Source organism: Myotis brandtii, unplaced genomic scaffold, assembly GCF_000412655.1.
Source record: "Myotis brandtii unplaced genomic scaffold, ASM41265v1 scaffold395, whole genome shotgun sequence".
NCBI lineage: Eukaryota > Metazoa > Chordata > Mammalia > Chiroptera > Vespertilionidae > Myotis > Myotis brandtii.
Window position 1 is genome coordinate 1,252,048 of NW_005365155.1, and position 18,436 is coordinate 1,270,483.

The 18,436-nt window shown below is 45.0% G+C and overlaps 1 protein-coding gene across 1 annotated transcript in view; it reads left to right on the forward strand.

The window, feature by feature from the left end:
- TIAM2 (T-cell lymphoma invasion and metastasis 2) overlaps positions 1–18,436 on the forward strand; it is a 117,125-nt gene that overhangs the window by 3,860 nt on the left and 94,829 nt on the right. The gene's annotated exons all lie outside the window — the stretch shown is intronic.

Below are 18,436 nucleotides of genomic sequence, written 5' to 3' on the forward strand. Positions count from 1 at the left end.
AGCCACCCACCCACTCACCCACTCACCCACTCACCCACCCACTCACCCACCCACTCACTTATTCACTGACTCACCCACCCACTCACTCACCCACTCACCCACCCACTCACTCACTCACTCACCCACTCACTCACTTACTCACTCACTCACCCACTCCCTTACTCACTTACCCACTCACTCACTCACCCATTCACCCACCCACTCACTCACCCACCCACTCACCCACCCACTAACTCACCCACCCACTCACTCACTCACCCACTCACTCACTCACTCACTCACCCACTCACCCACTCACCCACCCATTCACCCATCCACTCACTCACTCACCCACTCACTTACTCACTCACCCACTCACTCACTCACCCACTCACCCACTCACCCACCCACTCACTCACCCACCCACTCACTCACCCACTCACTCACTCACCACCCACGGGGTATTTATTGGGCATTCGCCATGTGCCAGGTACTGATTAAAGTCGAAGGCTTACCAGTAAACACTTTAAACAAGATCCCTGCTTTATGGAGTTTACATCTGCAGGCAGGCCTTGTGTTAAACAATCTACATGTGTTACTTTACTTAATTCTTACAGCAACCCTGTGAGGCAGGTAGATTATTCCCATTTTACAGATTAAGAACCTGAGAAGTTAAGTGACTTGTCCGACGCCACATGGCAGGGTCTGAGGTCAGGGCAGAGGGGCTCTAACGCCTGGGCCCTGAGCTGATGTGCTGGCCCCTGGGAACATGACGGGGGCACATGAATTGCACGTGTCAGTCGCACATGTGTGTGGGTTTCAGCCATGCACTCTGGAGGTAAAACCTCCAACCCCGGGCAGTTTGAGGTGCGGAGGCCAGCCATGCGCTCTCACTGTGTTCTCTGGGCTGGTTTGGAAGCATTTGGTTTCAGAAACAGACTTGCCCGGTCTGTGCCTTCTGATGAAATGGGAGAAAAGTTATCCCCCAAGTCGTATCTCTGTGGATTTTAGGAATTTCACAGGAATATTTCTCTTGCTTCATTTTCTTCTAGCATTGCCTTCATCTAGAACATTTTTCAATGGCAGAGCTCTCAAGTTCCATGTTTCTTGAGCCTATGTTAAAGCATTGCTTTTCCAACAGAAATAGACTGAAGTTCTCCCCCCAGGCACGTATCGCGGGTCTTTGCTCAGTTGTGTAATTTCATCAAAGTGATGTTTATATTTGTGAGTGTATTTAATCTTTTGGAATCCTGTTGGGATACATGTAATTTATATTTTAACCTTTATTTGTTATTGCTATTTTATATTCATTTATTTTTACCAAATGAAGTCCTTAGAATCGACTTAATAAAGAATTAGGTTTCATGGGACATTTTTCCCCCCCGTAAATTTGTGTGTTTGACTTAAAAAGTGAAGAATTTGGGAAGGAGTCGAGTTTCTTGAATTTTAAGCAAAGCCGTTATTTCTGACTGCTCGTATTACTTCAGCAATTGTATTTTTAATGTCAGTTTTTCTTATAACTGTTTATAGATTGGTACATCTTTATATTTTTATTTGAAATGGGCGTGATTGTTATCAACCCCATTTTACAGTGAAGGGGATGGGGTTCAGAAGGCGTCTAAGTTACTGGGAGACGCAGTGCTAAGCCAGGTTGGCTGGTTCTGAAGCCTGCGATATTCCCACTACGCCCTGTGCCTATTTTTTTTTATTATGATTTGTGATAGCAGAGTGCGAGATACTCATGTCCCTGATTACAACTAGGCTAGCCACAGTTTTTGCTTAGTCTTGACTAGGCATGTAGTAAACATGATGTTTTGAAAGGTTTTTAGCTTTACTGAAGTATAATTGACATATAAAATTGTAAGACATTTAAGTGTACATCATGGAGCTTTTATATTTCTCTATGTATGTTACATATACATGAGAACATTAAAGTTCTACTTTCTTAGCAGATTTTAATTATGTAATGCAGTTTGTCAGCTGTAGCCACCATGTTTCACACTGGAGCCTCAAAATGTGTTAATCTCGTAGCTGAAAGTTTATACCCTTTACCACCCTGTCCCTGTGTTGCCCACCCTTCAGCCCCTGGCAACCACTTTTCTACACTTTGTTTCTATCAGGTTGCCTGTGTGTGTGTGTGTGTGTGTGTGTGTGTTACATATGTCATTTCCCCCAAACCCTTTATTAGGAAAATTTGCAAAAATATAAAAAGGTTGAGAAACTAGTACAGTGAGCAATAAACTTACCTCTTGAATTCTATAATTGCTAACATTTTGCTATATTTGCTTTTACATGTGCCATTTTGCATTGTGTGTTTGAGGACAGGATATTTCTTAAGTAGTAATTTACATAATTCTCAGAGGTCTTTGCCCAGGAACTTAATTTTAGATGATAACACATATGACCTGTATTATTATTTCGGAATGAAGTATTAGATAAAGTCTAGTTTTGTGATTTGGAAGTATGCCGGTTTTTGTAATTTTAGGATGGAGTACTAAATTGAGAGTAGTTGGGCAAAGTCTAAAGAACTTGAAAAATCTTACATAGTTGGAAACCCCAAGTGACTTTATGGACTCATAGAACTAAAGTTATTTGGGTGACCTCGGTGATATAAAATGGAACGAGACAATGCAAACCCATTGGTAGTGTCTGAGGAATGCTAGAGATAATTCAAATTACAGGCAGTTCTGGCATACAGAGGTGGGTGAATGACATGTATCAAAAGGTCAGAATTGTCTTAAATCTAGAAGCAGGAATAGAACGGGGGCCTGCAAATATTTCCATGCAGTGAATTGTTCTTCTGATAACTTTTTTTAACCTTAGAAGCATATCTCTTTAAATTTCCTTCTTCCTTCAGACATAAATCCTCTCCTCCCTTCATATCAAGGAGTAGTTTTTGTCTCAAGGTTCTATGGAAGAAATATGCTTGTTACATGCTGGCTGATAGTTCATTTTACTTTTTTTGTTAATAACAGAAGTGATGTTGCTAGGTCTAAAGGAACAGGAGGTCCAATGACTCAAGCATTCTTGCTTCTTCTGTTTACAACCAGAGTATATTTTAAACACACACACACACACACACACACACACACACACACACACACACACGCTCACACACCCCAAGTGAACATATTGGGAATTCCCATGTTTTCTGTTATGTGACTTGGCTTCCGTGGCAACCTTCTGACTTCAGTCCCGGGGCTTGTGGTTGCTTGGGTGGCATGTCCTGGCTCTGCTGCCTGCTGCTGACCAGCTGTGTGACCTTGAGCAAGTCACTTAAGGTCTCTGGTTACTTATCCATAAAGAAGTGAGGGGATTGGGTTAGGCAGTGTTTTGCAAGTCTACTCCACCAGGACTAAAAATTCCTTGGTTCTGTGCTCACACTAAATTTTTTGTGGAGCTCAGATTAATTTTTATAACTAGTAGACGGATGGTCTTACTATTTGCCAATTAAGATTAGACAACATAGCTCCAAGCATATATTAACTACATAGAAACTGGATGAGAAAACATTCTGTGTGTGTGTGTGTGTGTGTGTATGTGTATGTCATGATTCATTTTCATGAAGATAAGGAATTAAAAGTTTATATGTCTAAAGTAGAATCTGATCATTAATATTAAGTAGAAATCTTGTCTGTTGCATATGCAGATCCATTCACATTTTACAAATAATGAAAATATTACCTTAAAATGTTGTCACATGTTTATCCAGGACAACTTAAAAACTTCTGCTTACCCGTTTTTTTTCTATAGAATATAATTTCAAAACTTTAACAACTATGGAGATAGAATTCTTTTTTTTCCATTCAGCACCCTCTCCCCAATAATTAATATAAAATGGTCTTTTGTGTCTACTTGACATTGAAAGTCTTCCATCAAAAAATGCAGCAGAACTTAAAGAATACTTGACCCTCTGGCCTGTCACCTTGTAAAAGCCCACTTAGTGCCTATTTGTGATAAACCAGTGCCCTGTTGGGAGAACGAGGACGTCAGAGCCGGCTGGGCACCGCAGCTCCGCCAGCTCACAGATGAAAGGACCCCGCACGCACGGAGCCTGGAGTAAGTGCACACTCGATATTGTGCAAATCACAAATGAATTGGAAGGGCTGCTCTTGAGGCAGGGTTTTTCTGACCCTCACATTCCGGCTGTGGTTTTGGAGACTGAATGTTTACTCCCGTTTTTAAACACAAGGATGGTAGGTGTGCCTTCTTCCTGCTCAAGAGGCTTAAAAAAAAAAAAAAAGCTCCCTCCGAGAGAGTGACCCTTTATTCAGCAGCCCCGGGCGCGCGCTCCTCTGGGACTTGGTGGTCCTTCTGGAATGCGCTCCCAACAGCAGCCCAGTCATGGGCTCCAGGCTGTGCTGGCCACGCGCTCCGGGCAGCCCATGGAAAACCACTTTCTGGTTAAGGCTGCATCATACTCTCCCACCAATGGAAAAAACTGAGCACGGTGAGGGCGTGGAGCTGGCAGACAGAAATACATGCAGCCTCGCACAGGATCCGCTTTTAGCTGTAACGGCTGCGCGGTGGATGTCAGACGCCGCTTCCTGCCTGGCCATGGGCAGACGGGGGAGAGGGCTCGGGGCTGCGGACGGAGCCCTGGACTCCGCAACTCGCTCTTCTCACTGACAGAGTCTGACAAACGCTGGCTGCAGCCACCCCTTTTGGCGAAGGTAAGGCTACAGAGTTTATTTCCCCACTTTTTGGAGTTGAGGCGGAATTTTACATGTGAGATAGAAATGTTCCTTGACACGTTCTTTTGGGCGGTAGCTCATCGTGCGCTCCCTTTCCTGTGTTTTACATGATTTTGTTCGTCGGCTGCGCCTGGGGGAATGGCACCTTGAAAGTGGGGTGTCTGTATGATTTACACACCTAAAGTGATGTATTGCCGTTGGCCACCTCATTCTACTAATGAACTCCCCCAAAGCGGGTGGTATATATTGTGTGGATGTATTTTTGCTGAGATCTCGAGAAAGGATCAGCTCTCAGAATGATCAGGTGAAGGCATTAATGGCTATTACCTTATCTTTACCGGACACACAAGGAAGTTAAAATGTGGCAGAGTTTGTGTTTTGTCGTTTCCTGGATGTTGTATAACCTTCGTTTTGAGTTGAGTGAGCTACTTTTCAGACTTGTAATTTGAGGTTCACTGTTTGTTCAAGTTCGTCCTTAACTTTTGTCTTGAACTTTGTGAAAAAGAAGTGGACTCCCCTGCGATCCGAGTGTGTGTGTGTCGGGGGTGGGGGTACCTGTGTAAGCAGAGTGACTGAGTCACCCCTCATCCCTCCCAGGCGGCTCATTCATTAGGCGTCTGTCCCAGCACGGAGCCTCCCGGCCAGGACCCAGGAAGCCGGCCCCCATGCGGCTGCCTCAGCTTTACGTTCATTTGGCCAAGCATGTAATTCTCCGAAAATTGGTAGGTGGAGAGACAGAAATAGGAAGCTCTATTGAAGTCGTTGTAGCTTGGAAGATTATTTATAGAATTTCTGGAAAGTAAGGGCCCAGCTGCACAGCTGCTGGAGTTTCTCCTACCAAGTCAGAGCGTTTCCCTGCGGCCCGGCGTCCTCGGCTCGCTCACGGGGCGATGGGGCTGTGAGTCAGCTCAGGGGGGCGGCGGGCTCCTGGCCGTGTCCCCTACGTGGGGACATTGTGCACCGCCGGTCCCTTCATTTCCTTTACAGAAGTGTCAGCTAGGGGTGGAGGAATGGCCAGTGCTGTCCAGGGAGCTTAGAATGAGCAGACACATTGGTAACATTTTATTTAGTACTTTAAAAAATATATGTACATATATATGTGTGTGTGTGTGTGTGTGTGTGTATACACACAGTGTATACACACACACACACATACACAATCAGTACAATGAAGTGAATTAGTTATGCAAATAATAAAACCTTGAGAGTATTTGCTTAGGAAGTTTTCAATAGTCAGTATTTTTGGAAGTGTCAATGAAGTACTGATGGGGTGGTCATAATAATCTGGCTGGTCATAATAATCTGGCCACTCAGTGTATATTGATTTCAGAGAGGAAGGGAGAGGGAGAGAAAGATAGAAACATCAATGATGAGAGAGAATCATTGATTGGCTGCCTCCTGCACGCCCCACACTGGGGATTGAGCCCAAAACCCGGGCATGTGCCCTGACGGGGAATCGAACTGTTACCTCCTGGTTCATAGGTCGATGCTCAACTACTGAGCCACGCCCACTGGGCTTATTTAGTGCTTTTGCTTTGGATCTAGAATGTTCTTCTGAGACACAGCCTGCAACCATCTAGAGCAGGTTCAGAGCAAGCGTCACCAGCCTTCTTCTCGAGCCACATTGACGCCTGTCACCGGCTTTGATTTTGACCAGAGTTCCTGGGCAGAGCCTGAGGTCTGGTGAAGAGCCCAGGACTCCAATCCACACGGACCGGACTGTGAAGAGTGTTGTGAATGCAAATAGATAACACCTGTCTTATAGTTCAGGGTGGCGGGAGAGACTCGCAAAGCCCCCTTCGTAGCCCAGGCCTGTCCGAGGGCGCCTGGGTGTGCGAGATAAGGGCCGGGCTCCTTGCCAAGAGATTGCGCTTGCAAAGTGGCCCCCACTTAACCACTAAGTAAAACAGATGGTTCTGTCCTGGTGGTCCAAGATTGTGTTTGAGGAGAGCCATATTCCCTTTGCAGAGATTGAAGGTTAGTGCTGGGTCTCCACCACCTCCTCCTACCGAAGACAGCGAGTGGGCGTGGGAGGAGCACAGGGGGAGCTGGAAAGGGAAGCCCGCACGCCTTCACTGTCTGAGACGCGGGGCTCTGTCCCCATGTGCCTGCGGGTCTGGCCCACTTGGTGAGATTCAGAGACAATAAACCACGTTCGTGAGATCGCTTAGCTCAACTGTTCAATGAAAAAAAAAAAAACTATGTCCATTTTATGGAACCTTTAAAATAAGTCTTTTGGACATTCAGGATAATTTCAGTGATAATGGATATTTTTCATTTGATATTAAGTGTATGCTAATACATGGCTTAAAAAAAGAGATTATTTGCCAAACCGGTTTGGCTCAGTGGATAGAGCGTCGGCCTGCGGACTGAGGGGTCCCGGGTTCGATTCCGGTCAAGGGCATGTACCTTGGTTGCGGGCACATCCCCAGTGGGGGGCGTGCAGGAGGCAGCTGATCGATCTCTCTCATCGATGTTTCTAGCTCTCTATCCCTCTCCCTTCTTCTCTGTGAAAAATCAATAAAATATATATTTAAAAAAAAAGAGATTAAGGTATGGGATTGAAAAAAATATTAGAGACAGGAAAAAGTAATAAAACAGAGGCAGATAAACCTGAATTTCTGACTGTTGACACACAAAAGTACTAAGCATTGTGTTGTAACAGTTTGAGTTTCTAATAATGGTGGGTGAGTGTCTTTTGATTGCTCAGTCGTATCTAAAATGGAGGCTTTAACGTTGGCGTCCCAGGAACATACCTACACCCGATTTCAGCTACGTATCGACCTTAGTATGGTAGAACCGAAAAGGGGCCTTAGACAGTTTCTCAAATGGGAAAACAAGAACGACAGAACGGAAGCGGCTTGCCCAACATTCCGGAGATGGTCGGTTGCAGATCTGGAGCGAGATCCCAGGTTTCCTGTTAGTCCTTCCCTAACACTCCCTGTTTCTTTCATTGCAAATACTTTGGCACATCCTCGGATATCTTCGTAAATTACCATAGACATGTATGTGTATACATATGTATGTCTGTGTGTGCATCTGTACCTAGATCTGTACATACACACGTATCTCTCCATTTTGTTGTTCCTTCCCCCCACCTCCCCTTTCTCCCTTCTTTCTTGCCTCTGCTTACCTGCCTACTTACCAAGCCAGACAGAAGTAAACCTCCAATCAGAGACAACACAAAGGCTTTTGTTTTTCTCAGATCCTAGTGAAGTTCAAAGCTGTACACTTGGTTGGTGGCCCTCACTCCCCTTGACTGAGGACTCCAACCGCTGGTGATGAACAGCCTTGATGAGACCTCACCTGCCAATCCCTCAGGTTTCAGCTTTAGTAGAGTACTAGGTTTTCTCAGGATCCCATTCCAATCGAAGGTTGTTAGTGTTTGGTAGTTCCCAGCCTCCTGATGAGAGAGAGGCTATGGGAGGGAACAACAGCAGCAATAACAACACAGCAGGTGGGCTTTAGCTTTCAGGGCCAAGGTCATGGAAGAATAAACTTTACAGATACAGGTTCTCCTCTGCCTCTCAGAAAGGGATGTGGTAGGAGCTACAGCTAGTGTCAGGAGGAAGTGGACCCAGGGCGTTCCTAGGACTTAAATGAAGGTTTCAGAATCCCGGGTATCTTTAGGACAGCATGGGAAAGTGAAAATGATCCCTATGCTGTGTGGGACTTGACCGTGGCACATCTCCATGGCTGCAGAATTGGTAGAGCAGGGTTTCTAAAACAGATGTGAAGAGGGCTGAAGAGGTATGGAGTGTGCAGCTGCGAAAGCGAAAAATCCATACGATGAAAGCCAGTGAGAGGAAACTCTGAATGGAGAGAATGGAAATAGATTTGCTTTCAAGTCTTCTGTAGCCGCTCCCGGAAAGCAGAAAACGGCATCTTAGAGATAAGTGAGAGGAACGTTATACAGCAACAGCCAGGAACCAGGGAACCCGGGATCTGAAGAGGTAGCAGAGGGGAAAGAACTTTGTGACAAGTGGACGTAAATTCATGGAACGCACACGCACACTCACATATACGTCTATGCATAATTTATTGAAAATTGATAGGAAGGGCCACCAACAGGTCAAAAACAACCACCCAAATTAAATACAAAACAACAATTACAGGACCCCAGAAATAACTGGAACCTAGCAAAAACCTTCACTTACGTTTTTATTTTCATATGTGACTTACAGGGGAAAAAATGGAAATTCTAAGAAGACACAGGGATAAGCAATTTACCAAAGACTTCCTCACTGGAGTTGACACTCTCTAGTGCCCTACCACAGGTGTATATAGTTAGCTATTCTCAGATGTCCTTCTCATGTTCCTCTAACGCCGTGGTTGGCAAACTGCGGCTCGAGAGCCACATGCGGCTCTTTGGCCCCTTGAGTGTGGCTCTTCCACAAAATACCACGTGCGGGCGTGCACGTACAGTGCGATTGAAACTTCGTGGCCCGTGCACAGAAGTCGGTATTTTGTGGAAGAGCCACACTCAAGGGGCCAAAGAGCCACATGTGGCTTGTGAGCCCCAGTTTGCCGAGCCGCAGTTTGCCGATCACTGCTCTAACGTACAGGGCGACTGCTCTCAGACGAGTCCTCCTCGTGGGCATGAGAGTCATCCCCTTTGGCTACTCAAGGACAACACCAGCAATTGCCCCGTCCCCACTGCCACATCACAGTTTCCAAGCATCCCACTCGCATGCAGGGATTTTTCCTAAAGGTTCTCATACATGACAACAACAACCAACATTTTAAAAAAATGTTTCTTTATCCTTCTAGCTATCCTTTGATTCCCTTGTTCCCCTTTACAGGAAAACTCTTGAGCATGTTGTCTTTGCCAGTCTCTTCGGTTTCATGGACCTCATCCTCAAACTCACTCCAACCCGGCTGTCTCCACCCCACTCTGCTCTGGTCAAGTTCTCGGCTCACCTCCCTCCAGGGCTCTCTTCTCAGTCCTTGCTCTTTGAACCAAATCGCAGAGGGTGACTGCTGTTGGAGGAGTCCTCCTCATGCCCTTGTCCAAGAGCAGTCACCCTTTATGATCTGACTCTTGTTGACAATTTCCTCCCTAAAATGACTCTCCCCCCTCCCCCAATTGGCTTTGAGGACAACGTGTTCTCTTGGTTTCCTTTTAATTTGATTTGCCCACTGCTCCTTCTGTTTCCTCGTGTGTTTCTCATTATTTCCTTGGCCTCTACATGTTGGGGTGCTGCAGGGCCTCTTTGCACCTCTTCTCTTTCCTATGTTTACTATTCCCTTGGGGAGCTCATCTGTGTATGTTTAAATACCATCTTCACAAGCACGTTAGCAAGTCTGTACCTAAGACCCACCTCTTCCTGGAACTCCAGGCTCTTATATCCGACTGTCCACTCAACGTTGCCACCTTAACGTCCAACAGACATATGCAGAAACCAACTCTGACATATGCAGAAACGAACTCCTTGCCTCCCTCCCAAGCCTGCTCTACTTTGCCTTCCCCGTTCTCACATGGCTTATACTCAAAATCTTACCATCTCCCTGGCTTGTCACCCCTTCCTCCCATCCATCCAATCCCATTGGCTCTCTCTTCAACTCTGTCCGACTCAGACCATTTCCTATGCTCCCACCTGACTCCGACCCACATCATCTCTCACCTGAATTAGCCTAGCAGGCCCCAGGGCTCCCACTTTGCTGCCCACAGTCCAGATCCGCAGGGCAGCCACAGAATATGCCCCATGATCAGCCTTCTCGAGGCAAAGCCCTCTAATCATGACTTTCAGTCTCAATGTGAAAGCCAAAGTCCCTAAAATGTCCGTGTGCGCTGTATTCTCTGGCTCCCTGTCCCCTCTCTGACCCCTGCTGCTCCAACCACACTGGCCTCCTGCCTGTCCCGCCTCTCTGGGCACTTGTACTTTCTCTCGTCAGTTTCCAGTGCTCTTTCCCCAGCATCTACAGGGTCTCCCCTCCTGCAAGTTCCTGCTTAAAAGTCACCATTCAGGGAGGCCTTCCTGTATTTTCCTTTCTAAATGACAGCACCCTCCCCTCATATTACCTACTAGAGGCCCGATGCAGGAAATTCGTGCAAGAGTAGGCCTTCCTTCCCCTGGCTGCCGGCACCGGCTTCCCTCTGGCACCTGAGACCCAGGCTTCCCTTGCAGCCCTGGCTTTGTTGGGAAGGTCATCTGGAAGGACGTCCGGAATGACGTCTGGTCTAATTAGCATATTATGCTTTTATTATTATAGATTTCCCCCTTTCCTTCTCTACTCTGTTTCTAAAGTACTTATCCCTCTCATATATTTAACATACTTATGTTCCTTTTTTATTTGTCATCTCTCCCCACTATAATATAAGCTCCATGAGATCAGGGATTTTTTTGGGGGGGTCTATTTATTGCTATCTCCCCAGGCCTGGAACAGTGTGTAGCACAGAGTAGCTGCTCACTAAACATGTATTGCATTAATTAGTGCAAGTGTAGCCTACCCAGGTACACCTGATGATGTAGCCAAAGCGACCTATTATACATGCTCAATATCATTGAACGCCTATATTTTACCTTTAAAAAGGTAAATTACATAGTTTATGATAGATATGTATTTATTAGGGAAGCGATTTTTAAATTACTTAGCATTAAATGAAATTGAAGCTTCAGAAAGATGCCCCTTGGTTATTCTGTGGTCTGAGCATCCCCACCCACGTGACCTTGGTCCCCCTGGCCTACCCCATAGTCTTTAGGAGGTGTGTTCTAAGTTGTCATTGATATTTAGGATGATGGCCTGAAGCATAAACTATCAAGAAAACAAAATTCTCATTTGTGCAATTTTCTTTGTAAAGCAATAGAAAAAAAATACATTTTAATTTTTTTCCCTTTATTAAGATATTACAAATGTGTCCTTATCCCCCCATTGTCCCCCATCCCCCGACTCATGCCCTCATCCCCCAGTGTCTGTATCTATTGCTTATGCTTATATGCATGCATACAAGTCCTTTGGTTGATCTCTCCCCCTTAGCCCCACCCTCCCCTGCCTTCCCTTACATTTTAATTTTTATGCTCCTCAGTTCACTTAAGATTTCAGATGATTTCATTCTCATCTCTCTATCCTAGGATACCTCTAGGAAAAGACCTTTTTCAATACTTTTTATGTGAAAAGGGGCATAGATCACATCCATTCTTCTAAAGGGGAGCCTGAAAGTTGTTAGCCTTTAAAAAGCATATGGAATAATTTCACGTTAAAAAGCACAGAAAACTGTAAAACTATTTTGATGTAATGCATATGTAAAAATCATACTAAAAAAAATCCAGGTATGAATCTGACCTTTGCCCTTAGTGATCTTGGTTCAAGTTTTCTTTCCCATAAAACAGAAATGACTATGGGAGCTGCTGGAGTACTTGTGCCCGGGCAGCCCTGGCCCACAGCAGCTCAGAATTATTAGGTATCAATTTTTTTAAAATTCCTGTAAATTATGAAATTTAAACTATACCTACTAATGCTTTTCATTTTTTTTCTGAAAGTTTCTGTAAAGTTTCTAGCTAAAATCTTACCAGGTTTGTTGTGAATAATCATATAATTTAGAAAAAAACTCAGCAGTAATTGGCTTGCTTTTAAACGCAGGCCCAAGACAACTTCTAATGTAGCCTGAAGACATACACATATAGAACTGAACTCTCAGATCGGACTACCAGCCAAGCCGAAAAGTACACGTGTGTGGGGTGAAGAAAGCACCTATTTAAAACGAGGGGCGATATGTGCGGTGTAAGCCTGTTCATTTTGTAGCTTAAATGGAACAGTGTATAATGAAGAGACATTTTGCCAAGAATAACTTGGCACAATTACCGTGGTGCATTCTGGTCACAGAATGGGACTGAGGTTTAGGAGTGCGGAGCCTGCTTCGGAAGCACGTGGCTGATGGGTGGACAGGCCTCTGAGCGGAGGAGAAGGCTTGTGGCTACAGCCTGTGATCCTTCGAGATGGCGCCCCAAAGTGTCCCTGGGAGATGTTTCCCACTGTGAGCGTTTTGGGGGGGTCCCTCGGGAAGTGCCTCCCCATGCCTAGACTCACTTTTTGTGGAATGGCTCGTGTTCACAAACATGAAAAACCGGGAGGTTATTTAAAAGTCATGCTAACCATTTTGAATCTCATGTCCATAAAAGTTATCCAAAAAGCTTATTAAAAAGTCGTGCCAATCATTTTGAATCTAGCAGTTTGTTGGTTCTGGCAGTCAAAGCAGTTCATGGTTTGTAGAGACCAGGACATGGACCAAACTGTGGATGAGCCTTGAAGTAGACTTGGGAGAAAAGGCAGAGTGGGACTGAACATTGGATATATTTTAGAAAATGCTAGAAAGAGGGTGGATATCATGTGTGAAATGAAGGCACTTTGATCATTTCTAAAAGAAAAATGTTTTATCTTTACCAGGGTTTAAAAATTCTAGCCTATATTAACTCTGTAATTTTGATTGAAATGAAGGTTTTTTTAAAAAAAAAATCCCCCAAATATTTTTAGTTTCTCCGACAGCTCAGTTTAGCTGGGCCTCTCCACTCACTGACATTCCAAAAACATAGCAGTAATATTTGTGGGATCGCTGTCTCACCGCTCTCCCATAAACCCCGTCCCAGTGAAGTGGTCCTGAACGGCCTGTTGATTCTACAAATGCTTTCTGCTCCTAGTCGCTGGCTGCCTGCACACGGGACCCGCCCTTTAGGGACGGGGTCCGATCTCCAGCCCTGTTGCTTTCTCCTAGTGCCCAGCACCCAGGTAGATGGTAGAGGAGTGTTTCCAAAAACTCATGTTGAGCTGGTGAGTGGAACTGTTACTAGTATTTCACTTCACTTTCCCAAGTTTCTGCCAACACTAAGAACATTTTCCTCCTTTGCCAACGCGGCTCCCACACTGATCTTTGAGCTGGTGCCCACTGTGGATTCCTTCCCTCATGGCATCCCAGAGGGTCCCTAGGGCACGGTGTCCACTGTGGTGCTTCTGAGGACCGTAGGGTAGGGGTTGGGGGGGGGGTCACGGGTAAATGACTGTCCAGGTCTCCCCAGTCTTCTCTCCTTCACTCCCCTTCCCCTCATCTCTCTAAACTTTGTCCCCGACCCCTGAGCTCAGGCCCCGCTGCCCTTATCACATTCCTGAATAGAGGGGTGCTGGGGCTGGGGGGGGATTCTCCCCCCTTAGTTCACTTGCTGACTCAGTCATTTGTGGACTCAGCAAGCGGGCATGGGGTGCCGTGTCTTTAGGCGTGCCCTTCCCTGTTCCCTGGAGTGCCCTTTCCTTTCTTCATCCAGCGGAATCCCACACATCCTTCGCCACTCAGTTGTTCCGTTAGCTTCTTTGCGGGGGGGGGGGGGGGGGGGGGGGAGAGAGTTGAGAGGGTCATGTTTAACTTTCATAGGAATAACGTGACTGTCCAGGGAAAGCTTCTCTTAAGCGGTAGAATGCGAAGGGTGAGGACCTCGGGCCTAACCTGTGGGGCCGGAACTGACCTTCACGATGGCCGTTCTTCCTGTGTCCGGCTCAAGTGTTTGCCTTGGGCAGTGATTTTTCAGATGTTTCTGGACTCTCTAGACTTCAGTTGTCCTTGGGCCTTATTGGACGGGATGCGCCATTCTGGCGAAACCGCCACTTGTGATTGTAAGTCATTGTCTTGCAAACTCTGCTTAGGACCCTCACTCAAGATACGTACTTCTACTTCACAGCCAGTACACAGGCAAATGCTACACACACGTAAGAATTTAGTGTCATAGAACAATTTAGTCTCATTTACTAGTATTTTCCATTTTATTGTATTCTCTGCTCTTCTGTTTTCATTCTGTTCTGTTCACTTAAAAATACTGGCATCAAGTCATTACGTGAATTCCATGACCCATAGTGTGAGGAGCACAGCTGTCAGCACTCTTTCTGAACCAGGTGTGACGCTGAGCCCCTGCCTGTGATGAGGTGGCTCCCGGAGGTGCTGACTGTGTAGAAAGCGGGGCTGTTGTCTCCATGGAATTTATGACTTCCCCTCTGAATACCAGCCATGCCTGCCTCGCTCCTGCCCCTGGGCATTCCTTGCTGCTCATTGTCTTATCCACTCATCTGTGAACAAGCACTTGGGAGGGGTCCTGCTGAACTGCAATAGAGCCAGTGGCCCTCCACAATAGGTGCCCGCTGTGCAGGCCTGGGCAGCAGCTTGCGCCCTGCCCACTTTATGTATAAGGATCACCCTTCCTAAGCACCTTCCTGTGGGGCACAGATGTTCCTTTCGCCTGCCTCTTCATACAAATTGGCCTCCAGTCTCCTTAGGCGTAGAAATGAGCTCCTTCAAGTCTTGGTATTCAGTTTGTGATTCTGGGTGCAGTTCATTGAGGCAAGATGAGGAAAGCAGGCATGGGTAGTATTTACAGAGGTGGAAGTTGCATCCTTGACTTGAATGCTTTTGTTTTAGAGTTTTCGGTATATTTGTTCTGTACTTTAGTGTTTTTAATGAGACAGGCAATATAACCGGAAGGCAGGGTTCTCAGCCTTGATAGTATGGACGTATGGGGCCAAAGGATTATTTGTTGTGGAGGTTGTCCTATGGGTTACAGCATCCCTGAACTCTCCCCATGAGATGCCAGTAGCATGATCCCAGTGTGACAACCGAAAATGTCCACAGATAATGCCAGTTCCCCCCTGGGGGCCAAGATCGCCAGGGCTGAGAATGACTGCGTTAAGGTAATGCCAGTTGTTCGTTGAGAATGTAGATGATTTTTTTACATTTTCTAACATGAGAATCTAATAATACAGGTACATGGCTGTGTCATTGTTTTTGTTGGCATGTGACAGATGTCGGAGAAGTTAGATAGTTTTATATGGCTATAATAATTTGGTGAATTGATCAAAATCAGACAGATGCTAACACCGGAACTTGGAAAGTCCCAAAAACACACACACACACACACACACACACACACACACACACACACACGGGGGCAAAAGTAGGTTATATATGTTTTATATAAACATATGTAATAATTAGTGTAATAGTTAATAAAATATTGGAAACAGCAGACTATTATAAGGTCTGTATGTACTATTATAGTACATACAATGAAATTTGTAGTTAAAAATTTATAACAGTACTGCAAATTTGTGCTGCATTTCACAGATTGCTTTTTGTTTGTTTTTTTTTGGTTATTCTCACAGTTGATTCTCAATCTGCAAGGTAGGTAGGGCAGATATTTTTATCCTCAAATTGCAAATATAGACAATGAGATTCAGAAAGTAGAATTTCCCCAAGCTCTCACATGCTATCTGAGACCTGGAAGCAGGTCCGAAGACCGAGTTCTCTGACACAAACCAGGCGAGGCTTCTGAGACTTGTCTCCTTAATGATTGAAGGCCCCCCACCCCAGCCTCCCACCCGAAAGTGAGGGGAGCCTGGTAGATATTGTTATGGTTGACGATGGTCCGCCCTGTTCTTATCTCCTCCTTAGCGCTTATCGCTCTCTGAAATGTTTGCCTTGGACAATGATCAGGCTCCTACTTCAGTATAAACTCGCTCTGGAGTGAGGTTAGAAGCTTTGTTGGTGTCTCAGGATGTACAACTCGAGCTTCCCTAGCTGCCTCGCTCGGTCGTAGGTCTGCTTTTGTGCAGTGTCCCCAGGCCTCTGCTCTGCTGTCCCCAGTGAGTCCCTGGCCCAGCAGGGGTTCCTCTTGTTCCCCTGTAGTTGCTCCATTTGCACAGCTGGCCCAGGGCTTGGGACAAGGCAGGACTGGAGGACTTTAGTTTCCTTTGTTCTAAACTCAACGCTCCCCGGAAGTGGAGACTGGGAACCTGGTGCATCAGCTCAAGGCGAGCTAAAGGACACGAAGAAAAGGTAAATCTTGAATGTCCTCCTGAAAGGTGATTTGCTGTGGGACCCAGTAAGTCACAGCTGCTGCTGGGGTTGTGAGGACGTATTTGTGAAATTCCTCCCTATTGCTGCACGTTTCCTGGGTGGGTAACTGATCACATTTTTAAAAAAGAAAAAAAAATCTTCCATTCTTGTTTAGGATTTTAGCTTAAAAAGCTGCACAACACAGTCCCATGAATGGGGGTTGGAAGGGAATTCAGAAAATGAAAGACAGGGATTTCTTTTTAGGCTCACGAGATTTGTGGTCAGTTTTTAAATATCTGAATATTTTATAATTATTCAATAATGTAAAAATAATTATAAAAAGTGTGTAAACAGCATATGGTTTTTGCTAAGTACGCACAGTCTTAGCGCCATGTAATTATTTATTTCAGAGTGACTTCACTTAAACTATCATGGGCCTCATGGCACGTTAGGTATACCTGATATGTACTATTGTTGCAGGTTGGTGTACCTAATGTGTATATATTTTTTCTATTTAAAGACATGGGGGGCTGTTAAGTATTTCTTAAAAAAAAAAAAAAGCTCACAGGAAATCAATTGTTTCGATCTTTTCAGCCCCCTATCAACAAAAAGAATTTTAACTTGAATACCATCAAATTCCCTGTCAGGCGTGCTGAAATCTGACCTATACATGGTCTTGCTTCTAGACAGAAATCACAGCCGAAGCATGACAGATAGTATGTGTCCCACTTGCCAAACTCCTCAGGGACAACAATCCCGTAGTTTCCCTGGGAGATCACCCTTCCCGTCAGTACATTCCTCACGAATATTGGAGGCATCCTTCTTGCCACAGTTAGAGGCTGTGTTCCTTCTGCAGGGTTGAGGGGAGACAGGGAGCAGCTGGTCAGCATTACTGGTACCTAACATGCACATGCTGTTGTCCCCCGTCACCCCCTTTTCCTGTTCTCTAGGCAGCTCTGTGTTAATCACCGAGACATTTCCCTGTGGGTCTGTACACTGATCTTTCAGGCAGACCTACTTGGGAGTGGTTCCTGCTTAGCCTGTACCCAAATCGACCTTCTAACATGCAAGGTTCCTGATCTAGAGGAAACGCTTTCAACTGGTCAGTGTTGAGTATGACGCTAGCTGCGGGCTTATCGTCATATACGGCCTTTATTATGTTGAGGTATATTCCTTCTATGCCTAATTTATTAAGAGTTTTTATCATGAATGGATGTTGAATTTTGTCAAATGCCTTCTCTGTGTCTATTGAGGTGATTATATGATTCTTTTCTTTCATTCTTATAATGCAATGTAGTAGTACATTGATTTGTGTACATTGAACCATCCTTGCATCCCAGGGATATATTCCACTTGGTTATGGTGTACAATCCTTTCTATGTGCTGTTGAGTTTGGTTTGCTAGTATTTTATTGAGAATTTTTGCATCTATATTCATCAGGGATATTGGCCTCTAGTTTTCTTTTATAGGAGTGCCCTTTTCTGGTTTTGATTATGGGGTAATGTTGGCCTTGTAAAATGAGTTTGGGAATATTCCCTTCTTTTCGATTTTTTGGGAAGAGTTTGGAAAGGATTGGTGTTCATTCTTTTTCAGTGTTTGGTAAAATTCACTAGTGAAGCCATCTGGTCCTGGGCTTGTATTTGTTGGAAGATTTTTTTTTTTTTATTACTGATTCAATCTCCTTTCTAGTAATTGGTCTATTCAGATTTTCCATTTCTTCCAGATTCAGTCTTGGTAAGTTGTATGTTTGTTTCTAAGGATTTTTCCATTTCTTTCAGATTGTCCAGTTTGTTGATGTATAGGGTTGTTCATACTTTTTTTTTCTTTAAAGAAAAACAATTCACTGTTGAAACCTCATAGCAATGCTTTCTATGTCTGCAGAGAAAATAAAGGCTTTGTGCCCCAGCAGTGATCACTGCCAGATGGCAGCACCCCTGGCCTGTCTCTCTCCCCC